Genomic DNA, 15,719 nt, shown 5'->3' on the forward strand with positions numbered 1-15,719 from the left:
TTGAAGAAATCTTGCCAAATAAAACTCTTTTCCTTAGGTTCGTTTAGATTTGCAATGTTGGCGTCATTTATGGGAAACAGTAATTTTCTATTTGTCCGCTAGATATAAAATCTATAATATTCTATTGTTAAACTTTCAGTTAAAATACCGTATTTTTTAATCTCACCATCTCAAGAACATATATTTTAAATTTTTTATCTCAGCTGAGCTGATACATAACATACATACATACATATGTATGTATGCATTTACAAAAAGAAACAATTTTATATTAGCAAAAGCAACGCGTCAAATATATGCCCGAATAAACGTGTACGCAACGGTACTTAGCACAAATAGAATATTTAAATTGTATTAAAAATGCATAAATATTGAACTGCATATATTCATGAGCTTACATTGTTACAAACTTCAGAAAGAAATGTTGGAGACCCTATAAAATATATAATTCATATATATATAATTGAATATGTATGTATAATTGATCAGTATCACGAGCTGAGTCGATTTAGCCTTGTCCGTCTGCCTATATATAAACGAACGGTCGATAACTGACTACTATAGCATATATGTGCCATACAAACTGAACAATCGGAATTAAGTTCTTGTAAGGAATATTTTGTATTTGTGATGTGTATTTTAGCTTCGGCAATCCCCACATGGGTTATGAATATTGGAGCTAGGTCCCGATGGATTGCATTCACTTTCGACATCATTTATGAGGATATGAAAAACATATGTTACCTGGTCTACGGAAAGGGGGATTAGGTGTCAAAAAATCAATTTTCACTTTTTAGTTGATTCGGATGGAAGATGAGATGCTTTTTCACGTGATAGAATACAAAAAGTCATAACTTTTCGCACGTTAGCTCCCTTTTCGTAGACCAGGTCACATATTTGTTCTCTGGCGATATATTGTGTATATTTATAATAAAGCGCCTATAAATATGCAACACTTTTGCAAAATGCTTATAAATTATTTAAAAATATTTGTACAAGTGTGCGTGCGTTTTAAACTTTCAGTAAACAACTTTCTGTGTGCATGTGTGGTTTAATAATTCTATATATTTTTGTGTTTAGGTACAGCTGTTGACAGCAAATTAGAAACGCTCACTTTTTTGTAGATGGCTGATGAGTATAATGATACAAATTTTTGATATACCGTTATTTATATTCCTAAAAGTCTTGCATTGTTCGTGTTACTCTATTTACTACTAAATTCTCTCTGTTTTTTAATTGTGAATTTAAAGTTCTTTTAATTTTTCTCCAAATAGTAAATGCGTTACGATATAGAAGGTGAATTAAGTGCGCCGTCTAATTAGAAACAGTAGTTTTAAGAATTAAAATTTCTCAAGGTGTTAATTTTTATTAATAATGCTATTGATTTCTGGTAAGGGTGTATTTCAAAGTTGTGGTTTAAAATGTATTAAAATGTATTATGCAAATTTTTAATGAGTAAAAGCTGCGGCTGTACACCCGCCCTACGTAGTTACATTTTTGACCTTCGTCAGTCTGGAACGAAATTCGAATCAGGTCAAATGCTCAAAAGAAATTGTTTTCAATGCCCTTAAGCATATACAGAATTTTAAAACTATTTTCAATATTGCCCGCAAAGAAAAAACCTGAAAAACTTCAACAGAAATATACCGCAGTATTACTACCATCTCCCGCGGAGTCCCAAAAAAAGAGTTCAACTGACATTCTACATAAAATTCAAGACAAAAATAATGTCCAAATATCCAAGTAAACAATTGCCCGGCGTTTAGTCGAATTTGGATTTCACTGCAGGGCAGCACGCAGGAAACCACTTCTGACTAAAATTCGTAGTAAACAACGCGTAGATTTTTCCAACGCTTATTGATCTTGGACAACAAATAAATGGAAGTATGTTGTTTGGAGCGATTTAACCAAATTAAATCGCATAAATACTGATGGTCGAAGGTATGTTTGCCGATCAATTTATCAAGAATTTGATCCTTGCTATTCTTCAAGCGTAGTGAAGAATAGGGGAGGATCAATCATGGTGTGGGAATTTTTTTGCTTAAATAGTGTGATTGATGGAATGTTAAATAAGGAGAAATACGTCGACATCCTAAAAAATGTCATTCTGCCCTGGACTAAGGACAATTTGCCTGTTATATGGAAATTCCAACAAAATAACAATGCAAAGCTTACGGCAAATTCAGCACAAAAGTTTTTTGTTGAAAATTCCATGAATGTTTTGGAGTGGCCTGAAAAGAACACATCTGGGTTAATGTCAAAAAAGCTGTAGGTACCAAACATATCACAAATATGGATGTCCTTTTTGATGAATTTAGGACGGCATGGCAAGCAACACTAGTGGTGTGCTGTCAGAGTCTTATAATGTCAATTCGCCGTGGATGTGAAGCAGTATTAAAGTAAAAGGGTTAAGCAACAAAATACTAACTGAAAGTAAGCAATATTTTTTAATAGCAGTATTTTTTGCTGATTATAATTACTAGACGGATATTGTTAGATTTTCGATACCAGTGTCACACCAATTAAAAGAAAGAGTATACAATATTACGAGGGTTACCTTTTAAAACAAAACGGGTGATCCAAGTGGAGGTACTTTTTCAATTCGCTCAACTTATAGTCAACATAATCGGTACACTGAGCATACTATTCGCAAAGCCATACCCTATCTTGAGACCCAGAGTTTATTATTGGACAATATTCGGCCGAATAGATCACGTCCAGCACGCAGTGAAGAAAATATGGCAGCCATAGCTGAGAGTGTATACGAGGACCATGGAGAGTCGATTCGGCGCCGTTGGCAGCAACTTGGACTGACGTATGGAACGACTTGGCACATTTTACGACAAGATTTTATATTGAAAACGTACAAAATACAGTTTGTGCAAGAACTGAAGCCGCCCGACCTTCTCAAGCGATATAGCTTCGCTCTATGGGCTCTTGAAAAGTTCCAAGAATATCCGACGTTTTCGAGTCAAATTGTGTTCAGTGAAGAAGCCCATTTTTGGCTCAATGGGTAGCTCGTGATCTCGGCGACATTTCATTTCAACAAGACGGCACCACTTCCCACACATCACATCAATCAATGAATTTATTGCGAATACAGGCCTTGGAGCAAAATATAACGCGGGTTATTCGCCAGTTACTAGTCGAAATGCTCGAACGAGTCATAGAAAATTGGACTCAACGGATGGACCAGCTGAGACGTATCCTCGGCCAATATTTGAAAGAGATAATCTTCAAAAAATAAATGCGAAAGATGTTATTTTTGATGATAATAAACATTCCCCATCAAATTTTAATTTTCTGTATTTTTGTTTTTAAGTAGGGAACCTCGAAATGGTTCATTCTTCCAAAACCGCTTTATTATTTTCCTAAATACTATCGATTAAGAGATATTATTATTATATTATATATATAGTTGAAGCACTTCTGCTACTCTGATTGAGTAATATCTAAAATATGTGGTGGTTTATAAAGTGGTTCAATCTGAACAATGTCTTCGTAGTAGTAGTAGTAGTTGTAGCGGCAGAATTCTGCCGAGTTGACAGTCCTTGGCCGGATAAAAATCCGGGTCCATTCCGATTACGTTGACCCGACTGTAGTGGGAACGAACAATGTCTTCGTAGATTGTAGCGGTGTATTGAATTATAATATACGCCAAATTTCTTGAAGATATCTTGTCAAATAAAATAGTATTCCTTAAAAGAACTTAAGTTCGATAGGTAAGTTTGTATGACAGCTGTTATAGTTGCTCGATCTGAACAATTTCTTCGGGGTTTGCATTACTGATTCAGACAGTAATCTATACCAAATTTCTTGAAGATATGTATGTATATCGTGAAATGAAAAACCTTTCCGTACAGACTCTTGATATCGATCAGCTATATGCCATATGGTCCGCGGTTGCGACGAATGGGCAGCTTCTTGGTGAAAAAAGGGTGTGCCAAATTTCAGGTCGATAACTCAAAAACTGAGAGCCCAGTTCGCATATACACAGACGGATAGGCAGTTAGACAGACGAACATGGCTAAATCAATTTAGCTCATCACGCTGATTCATTATATATAGTACACTTTGTAGGGTTTCCGTTATTTCTTTCGTGGCTTACAATACATATATATCTTGTTCAGGGTATAATAAAGCTTTCCTTCGATTCTGTTTCAAAATTGTATGCACGTGTTGTTTTAATAGCTGTTGACTCGCTTTATGATTCATAATTTTGTTTTTTTTTTAGCTCACATTATCACCTTCATTCCGGCACAAATACTATAAAAACTTTTGTTTAGAAAACAAATATTGTTGTAAACATTTTAAAACGATAAAACAACAAACACACACAAACATACCCGAAGTATACACTACATATAAGATCTTAAAGTTAGTAAAACACTTACGATTTGATGCGCTCACACACAACACCGGGGTCAAGTTTAAATATTTGTTTACACGCAAAGTAAATATGTGTAGGTTCTAAAAAACCAGCTTGCATGAAGTCGAAATGCCAACTAAATTGCAATGAAAGCTTTTCTATTTTCTAAATAATACAATCACTAATGAAAAGGCTTAACACCTCGATTTGGAAGTGCTGCAAATAACACACGAGGCTCCCACAATTAACAAAACACTAATGGCTCCACATTCCTTGCAAAAATGGCAGCTTGCATTAAGGGCTCATTATTTCTACATATATATGTATGTATGCATACTTCTTTAGTATTCTATGTTTATTAATATTTCATCGAGTCGCAGCACCGGCAGGTGCACAGAGGTCGCCGCAATTCCATATTTGTTTTCGTACTCGCAGTACTAAGTGCCATGAGGACGCAAACCAGCAAACGATTAAAATACGCACTTGCAGTTAATATATGCTAATTTAAAACTTAATACGTATATAGTTATAAGACGTACTTATATGGGGAACAGTGGTTACGAGTATACCAAGGCTCCCCTCCCACTTTCTACATATGCATTTTTTGTTTACATAAGAATTCTAATTTGTCAGCTGATATTAATAATGCATAACTAAACTTATTCCATTGACGTATATTGAATCGAATGATAGATATCACACTTTATATAAATATAAGACACTTAATTCGTTGAAGAACACGCATATTTTTGTAGTTTTTTTTTTGTGACAATGTAGTAAAAATCTATTTCTTAAAACCATTCGTATGTCATTTGAAGATTGTTGTACACAATTTTCACAAAAAAATAGTAAGTATTAGTAAAGAGTGATCCTTTTCGAGGTTCCCTACTTTTTTTTTTAAAGAAAAAACACATAAACTTCAGATTTAATGGGGAATGTTTATAAGTATTCGAAAGAGCATTCTTTGGCATTTATTTTTTGAAGATTCTTCTTCTTTTTTACTGCCATAGACACCGCTTACGCGTTTATAGCCGAGTAATCTTTTTCATTGGGAGCGTTTTTCACGTGGCGGGTCCCAAACACAGCGCGCAACCCTGGGGAGGGATGGTTCGCCTTCAAACGGATGTTCTTTGGCTACACAGAGGATACTTGGTTTAAGACCGGAAGTCGTGAGCTGCTTGAGCCATATGTAAAAGAATAGTTATTGGTCTGAGCATGACTCCTTCTACACATGACTCAATCCTCCCGAAGATTGTATCTTTCAAATGTTGGCAGCGGCTAAAGCATTTCGACTGGTAACTGCCGAATGACACGCGTGGTATTTTGCTTCAAGGCCTGAATCGATGCATAGGGTTTAGACTTTGCATATCCCCACAGCAAAAAGTCTAACGGCCAAAACGATGAAATGGCAGCTCTTGAATCTCTTCAGGTTACTTTTCGTCCCAAATATGGCAATTTTGCTTCTTTACATACTCATTGAGCCGGAAATAAGCCTCATTGCTGAACAAAATTTGGCTCCAAAACGTTGGATCTCTATTGGAACTTTTCAAGAGCCCATTGAACGAAGCGATGTTGCTTGGAAAGGTCGAGCGGCTTCAGTTCTTGCACAAGCTGAATTTTGTAAGCTTTCAATTTAAGAACTCAGTCAGTCCGAGTTGCTGCGAACGGCGCTGAATAGACTCTCCACGGTCTTCGTGTATCTCAGTTACGGCTACTATATTTTCTTCACTGCATTTTGGACGTGGTCTATTCGGTCGAATATTATCCAATAATGAATGCTGCGTCCCAAGATGGGTGATGGTGTTGCGAATAGTATACGCAGTAGGCCGATTATATTGACCATAAGTTGAGCGAAGCGCGCGAAAACACATTCTTTATAGAGGCGTAAGTCGTTTCATTATGAAATGCCAAACAATACTCAACAAAAACAACATGACAACTTGACACGACTTACGCGTGATCTGTCAAAAAAAGCTATGAAAAAAGAACCTCTACTTGGATCACTCTTTATAATGGCAACAATTATTCGAACGTCTTGTAAGAAAGCAAGATTTTGGTGCCCCACATAATTTGGTCATTCAAAATCAAAAACTAAGGTTCATGTGTTTGATAACAATATTACCCAGATAAAGTCGAGAGGGTTTTTTGAAATTTCAATAACCTGTAGAAGTTTCTTTATAGCTTTAAAAGCTGCAGCAAATAGACAACCTCGATCAGGGCAAAAGAGCAGTTCTAGGTCATTAATATGTATATATTTTTTAATGAAAACAATTCTGAAATTATCGATGAAATCTATTTATCTACTGAAACTGCGTTTATGAGCTGAGTCTTTTCTGAATTCACCTGAGTCTATTTGACAAACTTCAAATTAATATTTTGTCAACAAAAAGTCATTTAGGGGTCACGACTGCTTACACTCGACCTTTTATATATTCATACATGGAGCCAAGGATTTCGTTTTCTGTTTACAGATGAAACATTGAGTTGAAGTATGTTTTGCAAAAACAAAAAAAAAGAAAACAATACAGTCGCAGTCGTGTATCCCAGCTCTGTCTGTAGATTTGGCTTACACCGCGAGTTTGAAACGTTAAGACCGGCGCACTGTGGAAAACTTCATATTAGCTAGTAATGTAGCTTACAACAAGGTTTACTTAAGTTGTTGCTAATATTGTGTGAGCCATATTAAAATATTAAACATTGTTATAATAAACCAAAATATGTTTTTCAAAGCGAAACGTATATGTATATTCTTGTAACATTATTGATTACTATTTTATTAATTTTTGTTTTTGTAAATTAATTATCTGGTGTAATATACATTTTAGTTTTCGTTAGTTATCGAAATTAATTGAATTCTATATAACACTATATTTACACTTTTAGATTGTAAAACTGCCTATTTGAAACAGCAAATCACAAATCTTGACTTGTCTTATAAATAACCTGTTTACAAATTGGCCGATCAAGGTTTAACCATTTAATAGCGCTATTCTCATAAGAGTTTAGCTTTTAAGCGCACTTTGACTCCTGAAATATGCTTTTGAGCAGATTTGTTTGTAAAATGATTTCACATACATACATAAGTATGTATGTACATATGTATGTACATGTGTAATGTTGCTATACGTTAAAATATATTTTTTATAAATGCATAAAAGTAGCAATCAAACGCTTGTTTTTCACTATGTTGGTTTTATAATGATTTTTGGTATTTTAAATTTATTAGAAATTGAGAATAAACTGCTAATAAGCCACAAAATTAAGGTTGAAATACACACGTATTATACTTGAAATTAATTTCACACACACATACTATACATATGTACATTAACATATTATATATTTATCTAACTGATTGTTTATTTGTTTATTTTTTTCGTTATTTATTATAATATTATTTTACCTTACTTCATATTATTTTATTTTGATTTATTTCACACTTCGGACTGAGTGAGCGGTAGAAGCAAAGTCCTCTCTCGACAAGCAAAAACCAAACTCTATAGGTCACTCATAATTCCCGTCCTGCTATATGGTGCAGAGTCTTGGACGATGTCAACTTAACGGACCAAAGAGTCGACGTTGCGAGTTTTCGAGAAGAAGAAAAAGTTCTGCGAAAGATTTATGGTCCTTTGCGCGTTAACCGCGGCGAATACCGCATTCGATGGAACGATGAGCTGTACGAGATATGCGACGACATCGACATAGTTCAGCGAATTAAAACAGCGGCGGCTACGCTGGCTAAGGTCATATTGTCCGGATCGTCCGAATGAAAAACACTCCAGCTCTGAAAATATTCGACGCAATTACCCGCCGAGAGAAGCAGAGGAAGAGGAAGACCTCCCTCATTCCCAAGACCAGATCGTGGAGAAGGACCTGGCTTCGCTTGGAATATCCAATTGGCGCCACGTAGCGAAAAGAAGAAACGACTGGCGCGCTGTTGTTAACTCGGCTATAATCGCTTAAGCGGTTTCTACGCCAATTAAGAAGAAGAAGATTGTTTATTTGTTTATTTTTTTCGTTATTTATTATAATATTATTTTACCTTACTTCATATTATTTTATTTTGATTTATTTCATTTCCTCTCACTTTATCTAATTTTATTTTATTTTATCTTATTTTATTTTATTTTTTTTTATTTTATTTTATCATATTTTATTTCGTTTTATTTTGATCAATTTTACTTTTAAAATTTCAACATTTTCAACATTTCTACAGTTAATTAAATGTATTAGTTTGAATCCATACATATTTTAATACATATGTAGGTATACACAAATATGTACATACATACATACATTTATAAACAAACGCACATTTGTTTTTGACGTTTTACGAGTACTTCCGCACTTCCGCCGTTTTTATGTAGTAATCCTTTTCTGCTTTTAATTATGTTACACTTCGTATTTTGACACACGTCTTTGTTGCTGTAGCGCGGCTCTAGTTTGTTTATTTACATACGCCCATATCAATTCGATACTATGGGTGACGAGTATGTTTTTTCTCGTTCAACTTTGCAATGTAACTTCTTTTTTCTAAAATTCAGTTACGCACCCGCGAAAAAAAGCCTATGCGAATGTTAGACAAATTACCAAATATTGAGCAGATGAGCTCCACTTTGTAGCGGCGCTAAAAATGAGCAGCTCGTGTGCACCGATAACTGAAATCAAAACCTCACTGACAGCCTTTTGTTTCATGAACAGGTGATAGAGTACGAATGAGCAGCGTAAATGGGACTGCAAATATTGAATGTAAAGGCGAGCAGCGAGTATCAAAACAGCGAGCAGCAGCAGCAGGCTACTACGAAAAGACAGCAACTTTAGACGATATCAAAACAAAGCTCAAAACGCCGGCAAGCGCGTCGTCGACGACAACGCCACAAATATTCATATAATACGAGCATGTGTACACATGCAAACATATAATTCATTTATATAGTTACAGCAACAAATATAAACAAATAAACATGTGCTTGAGCGCGGATTGCGTGTGTTTGTGTTTGTGTGCTGCTATAGGTTTTACTAACGTTGCCATAATCGTTTGCTGATTGCCCATATAAGTGTTAGTAAAATACTAATACTAGATGCAGAATGCGTACGATATTGTTCAGGCTGCGCCTTCGCGCCCGCTTAACCAACGCTTTGCCGCTGCTTTGTGTTTGGCTCTGCGACTGCGTCGGTTGACGCGCTGGACACGACAACACCTTGATGCCCCCGAGTTAGGGACCTGTCGCTGCACTTCTTGAAAATCCGCCTTAACTGCAGCAACATGTACGTCGCGCCGGCGAGCGCGTGCATAAACTAGCAGTTGGATTCACTACAATAAACTGTCACTAATATATCTATCCATCAATTTATTCTGCAAACGAAATGGGTTTCATAATATGCGCATGTGTACATACGTACATCCATATGTAAGTGGTATATATCAATATGTGTGTATGCAAATCATTTTAAACAGCTGTCACTGTGGCTGACCTCCAGTTTAATACTGGATTTTATTGTTATTCATTTTTTTGTTTTGTTGTGATTATAATGCCATTACGATTCTTCTATAACATACTTGCAATTATGTACATATATGTATACATACATATGTATATGTACGAGTACACACTCATAATATATTATTGATTTTTTGCCAGTTGATTTGCTTACTTATTGCACTTTTGTGTATGTACATACTTATATATATGTACGCAAGTGTAATTTGAGCTCAAAACGTATTTACCAACTTCAACTAAACTGAAGTCCTTATTGCAAACCTTCTCTGCTGAATTTATTTGCATACACACATCTATACATACAAACATTCGATGCGAGCAATGTGAGTTTGCACACCTTTGGTGATTAAGCAGTGAACATTAAATTAAAATTCTGTTGGTATAGAGTACGACGACATCCGTCTGCAACCAGCGGATACAGTGAAATATCTAGGGCTCATCCTGTATTGAAGCTTTCATGGAAGCCGAATATCGAAGAGAGAGCAAAAATACATCGATTGCCTTGTACCGTTGGAGGGGATGGGCAGCGAGCTTCTTCACGGATGAGTCAAAGCTTGGGGGGAGGGTTGTTTGAGGGTTTTAGGTCAGAAACTTTCTACCAACTCCAGTTTCAGACTTCCTGACTATTGCAGTGTCTTCCAGGCCGAGGTTACGGCCAGTAGCAGTAGATTTACTGTTCCGGAGTGCAGCCTCCTTTAGAGAAGTGACCATCTACTTAGATAGCAGGGCGACGAAGCTAGCCTTGAACTCATTAACAGTGGATTCAGCGCTGTTCAAGGTATGCCTAACATCCGTATGGTATGGGTGTTAGGACACTGCGGAATTGCAGGCAATTGTAAAACTGATGAGCTATCAAGGAAAGGCACCTTAGAACCACTATCAATAGAATGGGAGCGGGTTGATGCTTTCGTATCCTCTTGTGTTCTACTACTAGATAGCTGGGCTTCGCAGGAGCTTGGCCAGCGCTGGGCCACCATCGGTACATCCGCTGTTGCAAAATCCTTTTGGCGATCTAGTAAAGCTAGTCTCTCCCTAGTTGTGGGGGTTTTAACATCCCATTGCCCTATTGGCGTCCGCGCTGTAAGGCTTGGAATCTCACCAGACGCCATCTGCAGAAGCTGTATGATAGAAGACAAGGTGGAATCAACTCAACACTTCTTTTTTGACTGTCCTGCGTTTGGGAGGTCAAGGCTTAAACAACTCCTACCGAACTGGCGGGAATTAAAATTAAACGTCTGTAGAAATTATTGGCTACTAAGCATTTTGCTAATTCATAAATTCGAACATTGGAGTTCTTCTCCTATAGCTTCACAAAGGACTACTTATAACAGTCCACGAGCGATCCTAATAATCAGCCATCTACCTAACCAAGCGTGATGTAAAAACATGTATTTCCATGGTCCATTATTTCAGTATATATTAGTATAATCTACCATTGAATTTTAATTACTGGGTAGGACTTTGAATGAGAGAGGATTAGATCGTCATTAATTGGTACCACAGGTCTCTCATACATACATATGTGTAAATCGATCTAAAGTTGTTTTGTCTGCTCATAAATAGTACATAATGAGTATACTAATTGCAAAATCTATTAGAAAATCGCCAGACATGAAAGGAGCGAAAAATACTTCACAACTTTATTTACAATTTTTGCACCCTGTAAAATTAAGTACAGTAAAATCTCATATAAAATCAGAAAAATCGGTGCGTAATGTAACCATCACCTCAGGTAGGGTTACGAAAGTACGCTAAAACTTCTTCTTTGCACGAATTCGTCTAGTCGTTAGCTACTTAGTCGAGAGTTTTATAAAGCTTGATGAGTGTTACCGCTTCTATAAAATCTCAGTATAAGTGTAGAGAAGTCGTACATACGCACGTTCATATGGAGTAACATCTTGCTACAAAGTATAATAGTTTTGTTCACCTAACGGTTGTTTGTATCACCTAAAACTAATAGAGATAGTTATAGGTTTATATATAAATGATCAGGATGACGGGACGTCTGTCTGTCCTTCAGCCCGTGCAAGCGTTAACTTGAGTAACGTATTGGGATGAAATTGCGTACACATACATATTTCTTTGCACCCAAGAGAGGTTGATTTTGCAGATGGGCGGAATGGATCACCTTTAAACCAAAATCAATAAAGGGCTTTAACTAAGCACTAAATTAACATTCAAAACGGTAATTTAGTATAGGAGATCGCTATAGCCAGGGACACCTGTGGGTAAAATTTTTGTTAAAAGTGGGTGCAGTATCGCCCCTTTGAAGAACTTCTACAGTTAGTGCAAAAAGTAATTGAGGGTCTTACGAAGTCTGGTAAATAGTTACCGTTTTAATAAAAGGTTTCTCATTTTGGGATAAAGAACGTATCCTTTTATGTTTCGGGATTTGGCAAAGCTAGTGTTGTGGAAGCACACAATTTTATCGTAAAATTTGATATTTTTGATGGTAAGCATACGTTTTAACATACGGGCGCTATTTGTGTTGTTAACAGTCACTTAAAATATTCTTCTCGACAAAAAAAATGGAATTTAACAGCGAGGATTTTCGCACGACTACTTTTTATAACCTTCGACGTGGATTAAAACAACAAGAGTGCATCATGGATGAACTTAATTCAACTTTTGACCCGTGTTTATCGTTGGTATGGTGAGTTCAATCGACTTCGTAGATCACTCCATGAAGAATTTCGAGAAGTTCCAACAAAATCAGTTCTTGTCCCGGAAACTATTGATGCTGTTTTCAAACTGATAATACAAGATCGTCATATGACCTGTAGTGGGATTGAGACAACTATAGGCATTGGTAGGAGCATCATACATTAAATATTGCATGAAATTTTGATTGTAAAAAAAATTATTATAGTTATAAATACAAATAGAAATTTTCACGTTCGACGCCATACAATTTGTCGATCGTTCAAAGAACGATTGGACGAGAGAAATAATAAAAAAATACGTTAACTGTGCTTCGAAACACGTCTATGACAATGTGACAGGTGATGACTGTATGGCTATCTTAAGATAAGTCGAATACAACAAAAGTTGTTGACGCACGGAACACTTCCAAACAAATGGTTACCTGTTTTTATTTGAAAAACTGAACAAATCGGAATCATATCACTACAACAACGCAGAACAGTAAATTCTGTGTGGTACACAATCATTTCTTTGCCTGTTGCCTTCTAAGAAATTAGGAAACCAACCGCCGAAGACGGATCACTCTTCATCATGATAATGCGAGCTCTCAAACATCGACTGAAACAATTGCATTTTTGAGCTCTCAAACCGTCAATTTGATGAGTCTTTCATCGTGTAGTCCTGACGCAGGACCGAATAACTTCCTTTTATTTAAGAAAAAATAAACAAAGAGTTCAACGTTTTTCGAAACCATAAGAGGCGATTGATGAGTTTTGGCGGAACCTCAAACAGACCGTGCCTCGACAAATGGTGCCTAAAATAGATAAATTTGAGGATAAACTTGGCCTAGCCCCTGTAAAATATCAGGATTTTGAAACATTCGGTTGACATTACTCTATATAATTGTTTTTACACCTTAAGGTATTTTCCTGGCTTTGATTCTAGCAAAGTGCAAGAGTATAAAATGTTTGGTTACACCCGAACTTAGGCCTTGTTTCAAATTGTATTTTCTAAATATGAAGTTAGACGGATATTTTATATCGAGTTATTTACTTAGGTCTTACTGTACATTAAAAATTTATTTGATATACTTTTTATTTCATAACCTTCTTGTTACATATGTACATACACACATGCATAGTACGCATAGCTGAAGTGTTGTTTAAAACCTTTGCAGATTGACGAGTATTCGCCGACTTACCGTGAATACAAATTTTTCAAGCACACCGCTCTTTGTCATACACAGCAATCAAACGTACATCAAACGCATGTATTTATGCATGCATAATACTTGCATATAGCAATTTAACAGCACACCTCGAACATACTATACGTGCATAGGTACGTAAGTTTGTATATCTAAAAGCAAAACAAAAAAGTAAGTTAGTAAATAGTCACAACTTGTTAGTTGATTTGATTTAATTGACTAGGTATTTATACTTAAGTGATGCAAAAAAGTTACATGCCATGACAGTTTGAATTAGATGCGATTAACTTGGTATATAAAGAGTGTGTTTGCAAACATATAAGTACAAATGTACGAGTTCGGTACAATAAGTACTTGGCGCATTCTCGCACATGGTATCGAACTCGTCGTTGGAGCTAACACGGAGGATAACGTGACAAAAGTAAATGGCAGACCACGGTAGACGTCTCTAAAGACCGCGTACATTTAGGTTAAGTCGATCCGCTGGGATCTCACTTGGACGGCATAGAACCTAGGTCTTTTTTAAATGTTCATAATTCCTCATAAATCGACAAAGCGATTTGAGCCTATCACAATTTTGCTGAGACGGATAATATCAGTTTCGGCTATGCCTCCTAGTTCGTCGAAGGTAAGACTGCTGAGCTGTTTTAACCTCAATCTTGCACGGCTGGACAATGGAGGAGAAACTGCCTGGTTGTTTCCACATCACCTTCCTCCTTACAACTTGCATCAAAAAAGATTTTTAGCCTTACCGCATAAATGCCCCACTTCTGCGATGAACTTCATTAAGGGCAAGTAGTTAAGTAGATCTCCTGCGTTCTACTCGAGGCCAAAAGGACACACACAGGAGCGGCTAATCGACCAACGCCTGATAAGCGTATGTTAAGCAAAGTCCATTGATCCAGTGCTAGAACGCATGTTAACAATGGAGATCCAACTTATTCCCATTCCCATAAAAGCGTGGTAATAACAGCCTTAATAGCAGTCACTTTTGTCTGAAAAACACTATAGCGGGGTTCGGTAGCCTAGAGCTAACTGATTGTATAAGAGTTCCATACTGAGAACTCCTCTCCCCACTGACCTTCCGTCCAAGCTTCGACCCATCTGTGAAAAATTTAATTGCACTTCTGCTCCAGAGACTCCTTCCCATCCACATATCCTCTGTCGATATGTGAGCAAAGGAAAAACTACGATGAGTAGGCTCTGCGACAAAGTGATCCAAGTCTTCAAGAACTATGGACTTTACCCAGCGAACCTATCCTATCTGCTGGCAAAGGTGATTATTACCGCTTTTTGGGATTAAAAAGGTGGTGTCTAAATTGACTTCTAAAAAGAAGGGCAAAATGTCTCAGTTCCCTACTATGCCGAATTATTGGGCGAAAAAACTGATTTTCTACCATCGCAGCTGCTCATTCCTCCGCTATTGTCGGGGCCAAATTGGTCGAATTACAGCCATCGTAATTACTATCCGACGTATTCCTCGAGTTTCAAAACTTGAAAAAGCCCCGCGTTGGGCAAAAATTTGAGTTGAATTGGGAAACTAACGCCACAGAGAAACGTATTTCTCACACGGGCTAAAGAAGTGGGATCGCTGAGTCAAATGCCTATGTAAATCAAGCTAAAAGGAAACTATGTTGAGAAATAAATCGCAATTGTTCGAAAAATTTCTTTAGGCCAAGTACTTATCTGACTGTTTGTAGTTAGTTTAGGAGTAATCAAAAGTCATATACATATGTACATATCAATTTGTACATAGTCATGCATGTTTTAATCGCCAATACGAGTATATCTTAGACAATTTCAATTGAATATATGTATACACACACAGAAACGTGCATACACGCATATATTCCATAAGTAAAAATTACATAGTATAAGTATGTATGTGGTATATGAGTGGCAGTTACTCTTTGACATACTATAACCGCATTTACGAATAATTACATGTTACGCTTTTGATTTATATTTTATACATTCATCTATGTATGTATATGTCGCA

The 15,719-nt window shown here is 36.5% G+C and overlaps 1 protein-coding gene across 8 annotated transcripts in view; it reads right to left on the minus strand.

Annotated features, from left to right (window-relative positions):
• Window positions 1–9,047, minus strand: part of LOC120771642 (aldehyde dehydrogenase, dimeric NADP-preferring) — a 29,118-nt gene extending 20,071 nt beyond the window's left edge. For 3 of the 8 annotated variants that reach the window (XR_005704988.1, XM_040099751.1, XM_040099745.1), the window contains exon 1: window positions 8,684–9,046. The gene's annotated coding sequence lies outside the window, so the exon portion shown is untranslated. Of the gene's footprint in view, window positions 1–4,394; window positions 4,543–7,244; window positions 7,352–8,665 lie in introns of those variants that run through there. The other 5 variants (XM_040099750.1, XM_040099746.1, XM_040099749.1 and 2 more) reach the window with 5 other exon arrangements.
• Window positions 9,048–15,719: the final 6,672 nt, after the last annotated feature.

This window comes from Bactrocera tryoni, chromosome 3, assembly GCF_016617805.1.
Source record: "Bactrocera tryoni isolate S06 chromosome 3, CSIRO_BtryS06_freeze2, whole genome shotgun sequence".
Lineage (NCBI taxonomy): Eukaryota > Metazoa > Arthropoda > Insecta > Diptera > Tephritidae > Bactrocera > Bactrocera tryoni.